General features: G+C 41.3%; 1 long non-coding RNA gene across 1 annotated transcript; it reads left to right on the top strand.

The window, feature by feature from the left end:
• Positions 1-10,006: 10,006 nt before the first annotated feature.
• On the top strand, positions 10,007-15,313 carry LOC105717980 (uncharacterized). The gene is made up of 3 exons (XR_001107635.2): positions 10,007-10,038; positions 11,611-11,673; positions 15,294-15,313. It is a non-coding gene; the product is annotated as an uncharacterized LOC105717980 (long non-coding RNA).
• Positions 15,314-15,797: the final 484 nt, after the last annotated feature.

Below are 15,797 nucleotides of genomic sequence, written 5' to 3'. Positions count from 1 at the left end.
TAGGTAAGGCTCACCCCAGTGAATATTCCTTTATGATTCCCTCTCCCCAAACCCCCTGCCCCTTGAGCTTAATATGGCCTTTTGCCATCATTTTGTCCTTACCTAACAAATTGAGAATGGTCATCACGACAATCACGATCATGCCTTTCACTGTATTGCTGTGAGGACGAAGCGCCTGTCAGTTCTGATTCACTGTCTTATCATTCCACAGCCTGAAAAGTAGGCTGCCCATGAGGCTGTGTTGATACTTCTGCTTTTTGGGGAAATTAGCCCTCTAGAGAGTGAGCAGCTGTGTCTCTGATAATCCGGCTTTGGGCGATAGGGCAAAGTGTAGAATCAGGAGGAGGAGGAAGAGGAAGGCTCCTCCTTGTTCCTCAGCTGCAGACGACCGAGAGTCAAAGAAGATGTCTTTCTTACAAGGGTAAGCAAGGTCAAAGTTAAAGAAGATGTCTTGCTTACAAGGGTAAGCAAGGTCAAAGTTAAACACCCCACTCCCCTGCCAATTCCTCCCAAACCCAACACGCTAGGAAGCAGGATTAGGTCCATTATCAAGTGGCCAGAAGCTGAGCATTCAACAGTATTTACTGCCAAAGGCTGCAGAGATGCAGCAGTGAAGACAACATCTCCATTCCTCGGGATAGACTTACAGGTGACTGCCAGCAAGCAGACACCTCGACTCCCTGCCGACTGGACTGCAAAGACAGGGGCCTGCTGCGGCCGGGACTTTTCCCAGTGCAGCCAGCTCCATCTCAACTGCAATTAAGGGGGCAGAGGAGAGCTCCAGTCCATTAAACCATCATTCCCAAGGCATCTCACCGGCCTGCAGGGCAAAGGCAGCCCCAGCCCCTCCCACCTCCTGGACCCCGGGGTCTTGCCTTATTATTGAACCAAACAGAACACTGTCCAAAGCCCTTGCTGTGAGTCCTCAGCAGGCCTGCGTGGAATTTACCTTTGCCTCATGGGGGTGCTCCAGGAAACCTGGGCGGGCAGAAAGAAGATTCTGCCACTCTCAGCCAGCAAGTCCTGCACCAGGTGCCTTGGGAGGGAAGGTGGAAGAGAAAGGCTGAGAACAACCTAGTTAGCAAGATATTGTAAATATAAATCTTGCTTCAGGCAATTTAAAAGCACTTTCCATGATTTTGCCCTCCAGGGGATATTGGGCAATGTTTAAAGACATTCTTGATTATTGCAATTGGGGTGCTACTAGCCTGTGTGAGCAAAAGCCAGAATGCTGCTAAATATCCTACAATACACAGAACAGCTCCCACCACAGAACTTTCCAGCCCAAATGTCAGCAGTGCTGAGGTTGAGAAATGCTGCTTCAGAATCAAACATGTGCAGTTGAATTTACTGATTGTAATAACTATTTGTTAATAATTAACTGATTGTTGATTAATAGTTGTATCAGTAGTGAAAGCAAAGTTGACTATAGTTTCTTCCCCAAGTGTTAGCCTTGGTCTAGTTTATTTTCCAGTCATTTCCTCTGATTGTCCCTTCTACTAAATACAGTTAATTAAATTTATCCTGTCATTTTTGAGGGGGATAATCTCATCCTTTCACATATGGCATTTTGGCAGATTCACTGAGTCATTATTGTAGGCTTAACAGGTCATGTGCTCCACGTCCAAATGCAACAGATCTCTGAGTGGTCTTGCCTAAGAGACTGTCTCAAAGCATAACCCCAACGTCAGTCACTGAGTGCTCTGCAGTTTCCTGAGCACCTCCTGTTCACGATCCATTCCACCCTTACAGCAATTCAGGGGAGCTTGTTTTATGAGCCTTGTGTTGCAAATAGGGAAACGGGTTCAGAGACAAGGGTAAGCAAGGTCAAAGTTAAATGCCTTAACCAAAGTCCCACAGCAAATATTTAGATCTCTGGACTCCATATCCAGTGCTGTTTCCTGCACCAAAGGTCTACATGCTAGAAAAATTGCCCCGCACCTCGGCAAAAATTTTCAAATGTTAAGAGTTGTCTTTGATGCTCTACCTGTAGCCTCACTCTCCTCACCTACTTCAGGCCTTCCCAACACACTCACACCCCTGAAATCCTGGCAAGCTCCCCAGGTGCAGGGAACCCTGTGCTGATCTGCCCTAATTTACTTAAACAGGAGCTGAGACCCACCTTCTTCCATCCTTGAGGATCACACTTCCCCAAGTTCCATTTCCTCGAGTGCTCTTGCCCTCCACCTCCAGTGACAGTAACATTGAGAGAAAGTAGAAGAACGTTAACTGGGGAAATATGTAATTGACTACTTGTGAGAGGACCAGATGTAAATGGATTAGTCAGTTCCGCTGTTTTTCAAAAACCCCCGAAGAGCATGACCCAGGTTTCCATGCCCTAAGCTCACTCTCTTTGAAATCCTTTAGTTACTTTAAAAAGTCACCCAGTTTTTCTTACAAGTCACATTGAAGCCATATTTACTTTAATATAAAAACAAAGTCGTAAAAACTCAACAACATTAGGTAACTTCATTCCCTTAGGAAGATGTGCCTATTTATCCTGTGGGGTCTTCTACCCCATCTCATCGTGAGAAACTTAGAAACCCAACCCTAGTTGCACATAGGCTTCCTGAGCCTGGAGTTGACACTAAAATGTTTGCATTTTAATGAATATTGAAAATGGTCAAAAGGTCTTTCCTTCCCAGATATGCCCTAAGTCTTTTTGAAGTAATGGTATGTAAGACAAATTCCAGGGAGAAGTTTTTCACTGGGGTCTTAGCAATGGGACAACAGCAGATCCTTCTAGCAAGTACAGGGCATTCCAGAATTTTTATTATCTCTAATAGACTCAGTTTACATATAACTTTCTTTTTTCCTCATAGAGTATAAAAATGAACCCTTGCAAACTTTTGGTAAGAATCGCACTTTACTATATCTTTAACAGAACATCCACTAATGCCCCTAATCCTTTGATTGTATTTGCCAACATAATGCATTGCATGAGGTTGAGGAGGAACAGGAAAAAAAACAAAAACTGAATTTAATCAAAAGGACACAACAAAGGAAAGAGAAAAAACAGGTAGCTTCCTTGCCTTTAACCATGAGGAAATCTTTGATCCCCAAACTGTTGTCTAAATGTCTTTTAGAAAATCATGCAGTGAGGACATGAATATGGTTTAGCAAATTATCATGCAAAAATGTTGTTAAACTCAGACTAAAGAAAATGCTAACTTTGGACACCCAAATCATGCCTCTAAGGCTGGAAAGGCAGTGACTATGACCTCAGAAGAGATCCCTCTCCATCTCTGTTTAGCAAATTCAGAGATTATTGAGAAAAGCACAGCCTATCATTAACCTGAGCCCTCCAGCATTCTCCTTTATGAGTGCCTTAGGAATATAGTTCTATTAACATTTTGCCTTTTTGGTAGAAGGTGCATTTGCACAAATAATCCATCTTAATAGATCAATCCGTGCATGACTCTGAGATGCACGATAAATTTCTGACTTGCCACTGATCAGAAGCTACTGGATATATTTCTCAAAGCATGCCGTTAGCTTAACATCTGCTCCAGGAGGCCATCAAATACATGCTGATGCTTGCCCAGTAAACTTGGGTAGACTATTTTGCATGACAATGACACCTCGTTTATTTCTCTCTGCTCTTAGATACTGAGATCCTAACACCATTTCCTGGTGGTAAGTCAAGATTTTCTAACTTCCTGGCTGATACAGATTGATGGGTCATTTGCTGCTAATGTGATGGATATATCTCCAACCCTACAAACACTGCCAAACAGAATGGTTTCATCTGAGGATCCCAATGCTTTCACTTCACTCATAAATCTGTACAGGTGTTTGGTTTTTGATTTTGTGTTAATATACAGAGAAAGGCTCTGTCCTCCTCCCCATCCTTCTTTGTCTATGTAACTTCTTCCTGCTCCTCTTTCAAGCCTAAAATCCATTGTCATATTTTAGGAATGATATCCCCAAATCCCACCCCCACCCTGTTATATACTCTCAAAACATCATGAGAGTATACTGCCTCTTAGCACTTAGCATAGTTGCAAATCTCCACGTAATTTTAGATTAACATGACTGCTTCCTCCAGACTTGCAAACTAGACCCCAAACTCTGTGGCAGCCAGAGTTGGATCTGTCAGTTTAACCACAGTATCCACAGTGTGATCTATTCTGCCCTGGTGTGTGCTCAGTAAATGCTTATTGCAAGGTGAAACAAATATGTTAATGCAGAATATGTTCCTTCTGCTAACATGCAGTATTTTTGTATTTCCCCCAAAGACTGGCCACAGTTGCAACTAGTGAATGGATCAGGCAGGTGTTCTGGGTGTGTGGAAGTTTTCTACCATGGCCAGTGGGGCAGGTTTTGCAATGACCAGTGGGACTTGAATGAAGCCGACATGGTGTGCTGGCAGCTGCACTGTGGATGTGCCCTTGCAGCCCCTGCTGAGGCCCAATTTGATGAAGGCAGAGGCGAATTTCTGCTGGATGATGTGGACTGTACTGGGAAAGAAAGTTCTTTGGGACAATGTCCACATGCCAGCTGGGGCCTGCATAACTGTGGTCCCAGAGAAGATGCTAGCATCATCTGTGCAGGTAGTGGTCACCTCTCCCTCCATAGATGCCCCTCACATGATGGAGACTGCATCTCCACTCACCCCACTGGCAGTGCTTGCACCTATGTAATTGACCATCTCTGCCACTTGGATGAGCCAAAAGTAAAGACAGTGGTAATGTGAGAACTTCAACTTGAGCTCAGGAACTTATTAGCCACAAAATGTTGAAGTGGATTTTTCACAGAGAAAAATAGTGGTAGGTATTGATGGTACCATTACGAAGACTAGATTTCAAAATGAATGGCGAAAGACAGCATGAGTCAACAGTGATGTGAATCACTGCCTGGGTGTGTTCTTTCTTCAGGTCACTGTGATGAACTAAGAGACAAAGGCTTTTCCCACTAAAAATTTGCAGTCAGCTGAAGGTGGCAAAACAAGGAGTTTGTAAACTAGAATAGCAATAGCTAGTCTTGATTGTGAGCTCAGGTTACGATTGCTAATCACAAGACTTTAACCAAATAGTCATCATCATGCTCAGCCTAGGACAGGCTTGAGATCACTGTTGTAGCTGTGCTCTCCTGTGCATTGTAGGCTGTTATGCAGCATCCCTGACCTCTTCCCACTAATGACAGTAGCGCACCTACTCCTCGCACTCTTGCTAAGTGTCCTTTGTGGGAGTAAATTGCCCCTGAGAACCATTGGCCTAGATATACAAACAAATTTCCACCAAACATGTGACTAACTTGGCATACTACCAGTGCTAACGGCATACGTTTGTGTGCCAGTGGGGACACAAAAGCAAGTAATTTAGCAGGTCTACAGCAGTAAACTTGGTCACTTGCAAAATTTCTAATTGTATTAAACCAGAAAGACTATCTAAATGATACTAATATTATTAACTAGCTTTTTAAGTGCATTCAAACAGCTCAAATTGTGTGTGTGTGTGTGTGTGTAAATGCTTATTGCAAGGCAAAACAAATTGTATGTGTGTGTGTGTGAGAGAGAGAGAGAGAGAGAGAGTTTTGGTTTGTTTTTTCATTTAGCTTTTGCTTTTTTTCCAACCCTTTAATTTTTTTGAATGATTTGGAGTTTTGGCAGAGAATTCCATCAAAGCAGTCTAGTCTATAAAGCTACTGCATTCCACCTAACAGTTCCGTGTGTATAATTAGTGTTTTCTCCTCTTTGGAGGCATTATAGGGTTTTCACAGTAGACACAGCAGAGCCACAATTGAATTGAACATGTGTTATTGGACACACTATGCTAAAAAAAAAGTACCTTTCATAGTTAATTAAAGTCACCTGAACCAAGGCAATGAGGGTCAATGCTTTTCTTTCTTGGAGTCATATTCTTTCATTTTAAAATTAATTTTTATTTAAAGCGTCTCTAGAGGCAGCTACCCTTTTCTAAGGTAGATTTTTCCTTTTCCTATATGTTAACAGAGGCTGAGTACTTAGAGCTTACCTCAGGTAAGTTCATGCTTTTGCTTTACTGACTTGATACTTTTTCATTCTAGAAGCTACCTGGGCAGGTAATGGGCAGATAATAAAGAGATAAATGGAATAAATGGTGGGAGGGATCAGTTTGCTGTATATTGGCAGTCATTATTTTTCATTTCTACATTCCTGGGCCATTAAGATAATCCTTCTGTTAAGTCAAAAATGCCATTGGACTGCTTTGTTCCACAAGAATTAGCTTCAATTTCACTTCAATCATGAGGGTTTTGGTTATTCTATAGTATTGCTATTTTCATTTTTCCAATGGAATAACTGTTAAAAGCATGATTCTTATCACCAAGATTTTTAAGGAAAATTGGTAAATTGTTTGTGTTGCTTACGTTACTGTCTGGCATATATTCTTTCCTGCTATGTGGGGCTCAGTGTGGCTGGGGAAGGGAAGTATCTGCCTTTACTTCACTCTTAAGTTCTAATGCTACCAAATTCCCAACCTGTCTCCCTGCAGAGAATGCTGAAGACTCGCTGCAAATGCCCCAAGGTAGGAGGTATTTTCATGTTGCATTTGCAGTTAGTCCTTATTTGATACAGTTTTCGTTTGGTTTAAAAACAAAACAAAACAAAAAAAATTCATTGCAGCTGCTGAGCTGAATTTGGAGAGGAGAATATACTACATATTCTGTACATACCGTGTCTGGATCAATTTCCTAGTGTATTAGGAAACTGGTGTGTCCTACAATTAGTAAATGCAGTGTGAGCATGTTCAAGACAGGCCTGTGTACTAGCCGAGGCTGAGCTTGGGGATGAGGGAAAGGCATGGGTTTGGCAGCAGAAGGTCTGAGTGTAAGTTCCATCTCAGTCACTTATTTAATGTAACCTTGCACAATTCACTAACACCTTTATAAAAGGGGGATAACAACACCAACTTCACAGTGCTCTCTTTAAGTTAAATGAGATCGTACACATGGAAAGGTAACAAGAGCCAACTTTTATAGAGTGTTCACCATGACCCAGGCACTTTTCTAAGAAGTTTACCTGCATAATTACCCATTATTTAATAAGTTGTTTAATTAATAAGTTAAATAGTTAAATAATGGGTAATTATGCAGGTAAGTACCTTAAAGAGTGGCAAACTTGTTCTGTAAAGGGCCACATAGTAAGTATTTTAGGCTACAGAGGCCAGATGGTCTTGAGTGCATTTATTAAACTCTGCTTCGGTAGCATGAAAGCAGCCACAGACAATTCATAAACTAATGAGCGTGTCTATGGTTCAAGGAAATTTTATTAACAAAAACAGGCAGTCAGCTAGAGTTGAGTCACAAGCCTTAGTTTCTTGACCCCTGCTCTAATGAAGTAATTAATTCTAAACACTGCATGAATGACATTTAATTTTTACAACAACCTGATTAGGTAGGTACTACTGTAATCCCCATTTTACTGAGGATGAAACTGAAGCATAGAAAAGTCAATCAACTTTTATTATGATATGTTGCTTGACTTCTATGGAGAGTTGATGTTAAAAATAGATATATTTCGGGCTGGGCGCAGTGGCTCACGCCTGTAATCCCAGCACTCTGGGAGGCCGAGGCGGGTGGATCACGAGGTCAAGAGATCGAGACCATCCTGGTCGACATGGTGAAACCCCGTCTCTACTGAAAATACAAAAAATTAGCTGGGCGTGGTGGCGCGTGCCTGTAATCCCAGCTACTCAGGAGGCTGAGGCAGGAGAATTGCCTGAAACCAGGAGGCGGAGGTTGCGGTGAGCCGAGATCGCGCCATTGCACTCCAGCCTGGGTAACAAGAGCGAAACTCCGTCTCAAAAAAAAAAAAAAGATATATATTTCTCCTGTTTGGTTTCTCAAATCAGAAAAAAAATAGAGCAAATCTTATTCCTCCTCTCTCTGTTCACTTCACACAACCAATGCATCAGAAAATTCTGTGTCTACTTCTAAAACATATGCTAAACCCATTAGCATCTCCCACCTCCACTAATACAGCAATCATCCAAAGCCCCATCATCTTTCATGTCACTATAGCAACAATTTGCTAAATAGTCCTCTACCACTTCTCTTTCCTCCCCCAACATATACACGATGTATTCTCATCACGGAAACTAGAGCAGGCTGGTAATTATAAATTAGATCATTCCTTTTCACTCAAAACCCTCCAAAACTTTCCCTTGTATCTAGAATAACATCCAAATCTGGTACCATGGTCTTTCAGACCCTGCATGACCTACGCCCTGCTCATGTCTCTGATCCTCGAGAACACATCTCCTCTTGCACTGTGTTCCCCAAAACAGTTCCATCCCTTGAAACTGACAAGGTAGTTCCCACCTTAAGGACTTTGTGGAGGGCACTTTCCTCTGTCTGGAATGCTCTTCTTCCAGACTTTTCTTCAGCTCATTACTTGTAATCAGGTTTCAGGATTTTTCAATGTCAGTTCCTCAGAGAGGATTCCCCTAAATACACAATCTGAAAAGACTTACTCTCAGTTGCATTCTATTTGATCAGCCTGTTGTTTTCTCTTCATGGTACTCACACCATTCAAGATAGTCTTTTTTTTTTCTGAGACAGAGTCTCACTCTGTCACCCAGGCTGGAGTGCAGTGGCACGATCTCGGCTCACTGCAACCTCCGCCTCCCAGGTTCAGGCAATTCTCCTACCTCAGCCTCCTGAGTAGCTGGAATTACAGGCATGCACCACCACACCTGGCTATTTTTTTTTTTTTTTTTTTGTATTTTTAATAGAGATGGGATTTCACCATGTAGGCCAGGCTGGTCTCGAACTCCTGACCTCATGTGATCTGCCCACCTCAGCCTCCCAAAGTGCAGGGGTTACAGGCATGAGCCACAGTGCCCGGCCTAAGATAGTCTTTGTAGTCCTTTTTCATTGTCCTGCTCATCTGTGTCCTCCTGCACCACTCCTCAGAGTGAGGGTTTTGTGAGAGTAGGAACTTTGGTGATCCTGTTTATCTCAGAGCCAAAGAGAGTTCCTGGTGTATAATAGATTTTAAATAAATATTTGAGTGAAAATAAATAGACACATATGTAACATTCTGCCACTTCCATAAATTGTTGTTGAAAACATTATACTAGGTATTAAAATACTCAATGAACAAAGGCAATGACTTTTTTTTAGGAGGATACCACTTATCAGGCAGTGAGAATTCCGTTATGCATCATGATTTCCATCTGCCTTCAAATCCCAGGAAGTTCAGAGCTTAATTGAATGATCGATACTTGCAATAGCCAAGGGTTTTTTTGGTTGGTTGGTAATTTTTCTATTTGTTTTCCTTTCATTCATATGTGTGTTAATCTTATATTTCTATTTTTTTGGTCTCACTATGCAGATATATATATTTTACTGTCATTTAAAATTTGTAGCAGAACATATACATATATGTTATAATTATTATACATTATAATTATTACATATTAAATTATATCAGATAAATTATAACAATATTAAATACAATAAAACAATCTAATATGATATATATTGTGAATAGTATATAATTATAATATAGTATTATATATTGAATATTATATGTAATATATAATAGCATACATAATAATAACATATATAAGATTAATAGAAATGTCTGCAGAGTGTTCAGGAGGAGACAGATGATGGCCACTGGGCTCTGCAGGAGGCATAAGCTGAGAAGACAGTTCATATATGGACATACCATGGTCATCTTACTTTGCTGCCAGTTGGGAACCACTGCCCAGGATAGGCAGGTGGCCCAGAGCACCACAGGTGACTGGCTTGCTTTCAGTGTGTGGGCATTCTAAAGAGCCAGTATTATATGTTAAGGCTCTTCTTTCTGGTCTGTGTTAAAAGCAATCAAATCAGCAAATAAGGGACCTCTGAGAGCCTGTTAAGTCCCAGGGGCTGTATTTCACCAGGAATCCACAATATTTTACATTTTGTATTTTAGACCTGTCACGTTAAAGATTTGTTGAAAACCAATAAGTAGGTCAAGCAAAAGTTATTCAATTTACTAGAATGAGAACTATTTCAATTTGTTCGTACCAATAGGTGATGGAAATTCAGCAATCATATTATCAGGTAAGAGAACTTGTTTGTGCTGTTTTTCCTGGGACATTTCTGTTTTCCCACCCAATACAGGAGGGAGCACATGGAAGAGTGGCTACTGAGTTATTTTACTCAGTGACTTACTGCAACCTGCCCCGTATAACTGAGTTTGGGTGGAGATGATTTTCAGGACATCACTTTAAAAGATTCACTGACCCCTTAAAAAAAAAGAGCTAACAATACTATTTTTAAAAAATACTGGAAACCATTTGGAACATAGGGTTTTGTAATTATTTAATTTTCAGTTTGGCGAGTTTCTCTGGGAATATCCAAACTCGTTTAATTTTTATGAAGGAAATGTTTCATTTTTTTTTTTTGAGAAAGAATCATCTGATCGCATGTAATGTTTACTTATTGTATAATTTCTCCATGGCTGCCATAATGAAGTGCCATAACTTAGCGGCTTCAACAACACAAATTTATGATCTTGGGGGTCAGATGTCCAAAATGGGTCTCAGCTAAGAGCAGTGTCAGTCAGGCTGCGTTCATTCTAGAAGCTCTGGAAAAAGAGGATCGGTTTTCTGCCTTTTCCAGTTTTTAGAGGTGACCTGCATTCCTTGGCTGGTGGCCAGGCCTCCATCTTTAAAGCCGGCAGAGATATTAGCATTTTCCAATCTCTCTTTGATTCTCATCTGCCTTCTGCTTCCACTTTTAAGGACCCTTGGATGCCACTGGGCCCACCTGATGATGCAGGATAATCTCCTAATTTTAAGGCAGCTGATTAGCAACTGTAGTTTCACCAGCAATCTTAATTCACCCCTTTGCTGTGTGATCTAACATACGCTAAGGTTCCAGGGATTAGGACATGGATATCTTTGGGGAGGCCAATACTCAGCCTTCTGTACTTGTTTATAAAATAATTTTTGTAGTTACTTTTGCTTCTTGGAACAGAAATGGACACGTTATTCAGGACATACATTGAAATATGGTGACCAACAGCAAGTAGAGAGAAGAAAGCTGTGACAGAAGGTGGGGTGGCATCTACCAAAGCCAATCCAAAAAGAGAAGCAATTGTTCTCTATCTCCTGCAGTTGCCTCTGTCAATGTTCCTATGGACATTGTAGGTAATTCCTATGGCCAGACATGGCATGAAGTTAGGTCTGTAGAGCAGGAGAGAATGTGGGACTGTGGAGCCATAGAGAGGTTTTTTGCTAGTACAACAGCAACAGACATGTTGGGAACAAAACAGGCTTAGGAATAAAACATGCGGCGCATGCGAATAAAAGTACCAGAGGGTCCTCATGATCTAGACAGTCAGGCCAACTCTTAGGAAGAATGTTAAGACCCCAAAACACAGAACTCTTACCACAGAACACCAGATACCTGCACATGGACATAGAATCTGGCAGAGAGACAGGCCAGGGATGATTGTGTGTAACAGGATTGAAGATCAGGTGGCTAGGAGGTGATTCAGCATTTCTGTCACTGACTCACAGGTCACTTCAGAATTGAGGCAAAACTGCATCTTGTGAAATCACAGGGAGCCCCTGGCCAAACACCTCTCCCTCAAGTTACTTACTGTTCACACTTGCTTCTTTATTACAGTTCTACCTGCTGCCATCTCAACTCAACTCCCTCCTACAACTGCTGCACATTCAACATCGCCAGGTAGGACACTGCCACCACCACCACCACGGTAAATTCATCGTAGCTTCTAAGTTGCACTGAATGATAGTCAGTGATTCTGCACCGTCTCTAGGTACTGCTGACAGACCACTTGAGATCAAACGATTTGAGAGGAAAGGGACAAGGGGACCCTGAGATGGTCTGAATTTCACTCTGTGTTTGATCACCTGTAATTTTACTATCAAAGAACATAACACAAGTCTTCTCATTTCACATGCTTTCACAAATGCAGAGTAAGAGGAAAAGAGACGGGGCAACTGTGTGTTAGAGGAAAAGATTATTAGAGAGTCTCCTCATATCTTTTGATTTTCAGAAATAAACTAGAGCACCTGACCTTATGTCTCGGAAGTATCCAACTTAGAGACGTCTAAATTACATCTCAGTGACCACCATTACAATCTATTTTCATTTGACCATGCTAGTTGATTCTATTTCCACTTCTCTATCACCTGTGACTGCTGACATTTCAATGACACCATCATATCATTCATATTCTGACAATGCTAATAATCATCTTTAGTAAGTCCTTAAGCCTGCACTATCATTGTGGCTACTGAGATGTGCTGTGTCCGTTAAATACACACTAGATCTTTCAAAGACTCAGGAAAATGGGTAGTTGTTGTTCAATGGGTATAAACTTTCAGTTATGCAATGTGAAGAAGTTCTAGATGTCAGCTGTGCAACGTCACGTCCATAGTTAACAACACAGTTTTGTGCATTTCAGATTTGCTATGGGCAGATCTCATGTCAAGTGTTCTTACCACACACACGAAAAAGACATCAAGAAACTTTTGGACAGGATGGATATGTTTATTACCTTGGTTGTGATGATAGGATCACAGTGTGTGCTTGTATCCAAACACACAAAGCTATACCCATTAAACGTGCACAGCTGTTCGCTCTATCAATTATACCTCAAAAATTGTTTTAAGAAAGACAATACTATAAAAAGAATGTAAAATTGCTCACTGACTTTTTTATGTGGATTACATTTTGCATTTGTATTTTATACTATTACATTGAAGTAATAATATTTTGGATACATGGGATTATATCAGATATATTATTAAAACTAATTTCATCTGTTTATTTTTACTTTTTAAAATGTGGCAACCAGAAAATCTAAAATTACATACGTAGTTTGCATTTAATTTATAATAAACAGGTTGCCTTCCACTGAAACAATCACATATGTTGAATGTCTTATGTGGATTTTCTTGTCTAATCCCCCCAACAGCTGGATGAGAGGAACTCTATAACCTCAATTTTCAAAATGAGGAAAGTTATGCTCAGATAGGTTAAATGTTGTCCTCAAGGTTGGTGGAATGATAATACAATCTGACTTCAGAGCCCTAAAGCTTAATCCCTGAACTATTTTAAACTCTCTAAACCACATTAAAATCCTATTAACTTCTAAAAAATATTGACAAGGCACATTGTCTATTCAGAAACCAGGAGCATCTATTTGAGATGACAAAAGCTAAGCCTGAAAAGAGTTAGTCTCTGGGCTGAGTCTGCGTTTAATTTTCGTATTCTTACCCTTGCCTCTCCCAAACTCACATATCCATTGCCTACTGGGTGTCCACTGCAACACCAGTGCCAGTCCCCTGCCCTGTCTGGCCTAACCCTCCCCATCTCTATGCGAGCTGCCCTGGCAGGAGTGGCTCCTTCTTCTAGATTCTCACAGCTTTTCATCTGTCCTCACTTTAGCTCTTATTCATTCCTCTCTCTTCCGGTTGCGTATGTATCCACTTGCTTCCCTAATGACATGAGGGCAGAATCCATATCTTTCTCATTTTCAACACTGCACACAGCACACACATGTGCGCACACACACACACAGAGAAGATCTTGAGGGCTATGTCAGCACATCTGCTCTCTGATGGACACTCAGTGCTTGTTAAATGAATAAATGAGTAAATGTTTGAACAAATGAATGTCATTTAGCTGTTGCCAGTTTGCGTATTTACGTCCACTTCTAAACATGAACAAAAACGAGAAAAAACACATTGAATCCCTAGCTCTAGTGTCTACATGACTAAATAAGGACATTTTTGCACCTTAAGTGGCATATTCCACTTACTTGACAGTGAAGTGCTCACAGCTGTCTACTGAATCTACTCTCTTCTATCTGCCATTTATGAGACTCTCGTGATGTTTTTTTTACCTCTTGGTGCTTGTGTTACTTCATCTGAGAAATGGGAACAATAGCCACTGATTTCAGGAGTTCTGAGGATTAAGTCACTGAATCCGTGTAAAGCACTTAGCAGGCAGCCTGGAGCATGGTAGCTGCACAGAGAGTGTGACCTCTTTCTGTGCCTGCAGGAAAGTCCTGTGGGATGCTGCTTTTCACAAAGATGGGCTTCTGCCCCATAGTGGCTAAGCCAGGTGAAGAGGGCATGGCATTTCTGCTCCCTGCTACAGCTGGACCATTTTATCACAGTTCCTCCTCCAGCCCCTGGCAACCACCAGTCTTCTGTCTGTCACTACAGATTTACCTATTCTGGATATTTCATATAAATGGTGTCATACCACCCATGGCCTTTCCTGCCTAGCATAATGTTTTTGAGGCTTCTGGTTCCTTTTAAAATTCTCTATTTTGAATGAGCTTGTATAAAGGTAGTTGAAATAAAGGGTCCCTCTTTCTATTCAGCATTAAATATCGGAGGTCATTTTCTTTTTTTAAAAAAGTTTATTTTTTAATTTTAATTTTCTTTTTTTGAGAAAGAATCTCACTCTGTTGCCCAGGCTGAAGTGCAGTGCTGTGATCTCGGCTCACTGCAACCTCCGCCTCCTCCCCCTGAGTAGCTGGGATTACGGGTGCACGCCACCATGCCTAGGTAATTTTTTTCTTTTTTTTCTTTTAGTAGAGATGGGGTTTCACCATGTTGGCCAGACTAATGTCGAACACCTGACCTCAAGTGATCCGCCTGCCTTGGCCTCCTAAAGTGCTGGGATTGCAGGCATAAGCCACCAGGCCTGACCTGGTCTTTTTTTTTTTTTTTTTTGTATTGTTTTTTCCAAGTTCTCTCAGCTTCCACTACCCCAGAAGATGTTGACCACCCAACCATAGCACCAAGTAGGTCAATGAGCTGCTAGTTAAAAAAAAAAAATGAGTATGATACGTTGTTTATGCTACGTCCAGTATTTGAAGCAAGCTCATGGAAAGGTTGAGTTGTTTAAGGCCAGGAGAAATGTACTAACAAGGAATCTAAGGGCCACGTGTGATGCCCAATGTCACTTGTTCCATGTGGCTAGGGTTTTATCTGTCTTGCTTGTCACTGTATCCCTAGCCCCTATCCCAGTGCTTGACACATGATAGACGCACAATAAATGTTTATTGAAAGAATAAACAAATGTGCAGGTATTGCATGGTTGGCAGGCTGTTGGACCCCTCTTGAGGCAGCTTTCGCCTTAGCCAAGAACAATCCTGGTAGACAGTGTATGGTGGAGGCAAATCTCTCTACTCAAGAGAAACAAGTATCACTCTGAAAAACGTCAGCAGCCCCTATTTGTACAAATATCCTGCCTCAAAGAGAAGTTAGTATTAGAGCAAACTAGTGAAGCCAGATCTAACAGATATTTTTGTTTTTCACTCTCAGCAGATAATGAAAAGTTACCAACTACCCTAGCAGGTAAGCAATGATTCTATCATTCATCCAATAGATGGGAGGCCTTACCATCCAGAGGAAAAATCCAGGCAGGTGGATCACTAGGTTGTATGATGTCTTCCATGGGGTCATCTAAGATAATCAGCATCTTTATGAATGCAATGATTTTTACAACCTTTTCCCAATTCATCAATGACTTATTTTACTACTGCTGAGTGCCTCCTGCAGAACCTGGGGCTGATATAGAGCTAAAGGGGGAAACATATGGCCATTTGGGGACAGCAGGGTCACACTGAGGAGCTTAACCTGAACTTGACTCCAACGTCATCAGAAGAAATCTCGCAGCTCTTTGGGAGCGTGTGGCCAGTCCAAATGCTTTCGTTAAGGTGTGGCATGGCTGGGGACACTTCACCAGCTGCCAAATGTGTTCTTGTCTGATCTGTTATGTGTTTAGCGGTCCTAATCCCCGTTTCCATGTGGTTCCAGTGCTACCTG

Source organism: Aotus nancymaae, unplaced genomic scaffold (assembly GCF_030222135.1).
Source record: "Aotus nancymaae isolate 86718 unplaced genomic scaffold, 86718_ANA_hifiasm-v0.15.2.pri h1tg000010l, whole genome shotgun sequence".
Taxonomy (NCBI): Eukaryota; Metazoa; Chordata; class Mammalia; order Primates; family Aotidae; genus Aotus; species Aotus nancymaae.
The sequence above is the reverse complement of the archived record's forward strand: the minus strand, read 5'-3'. Positions and strand labels throughout refer to the sequence as shown.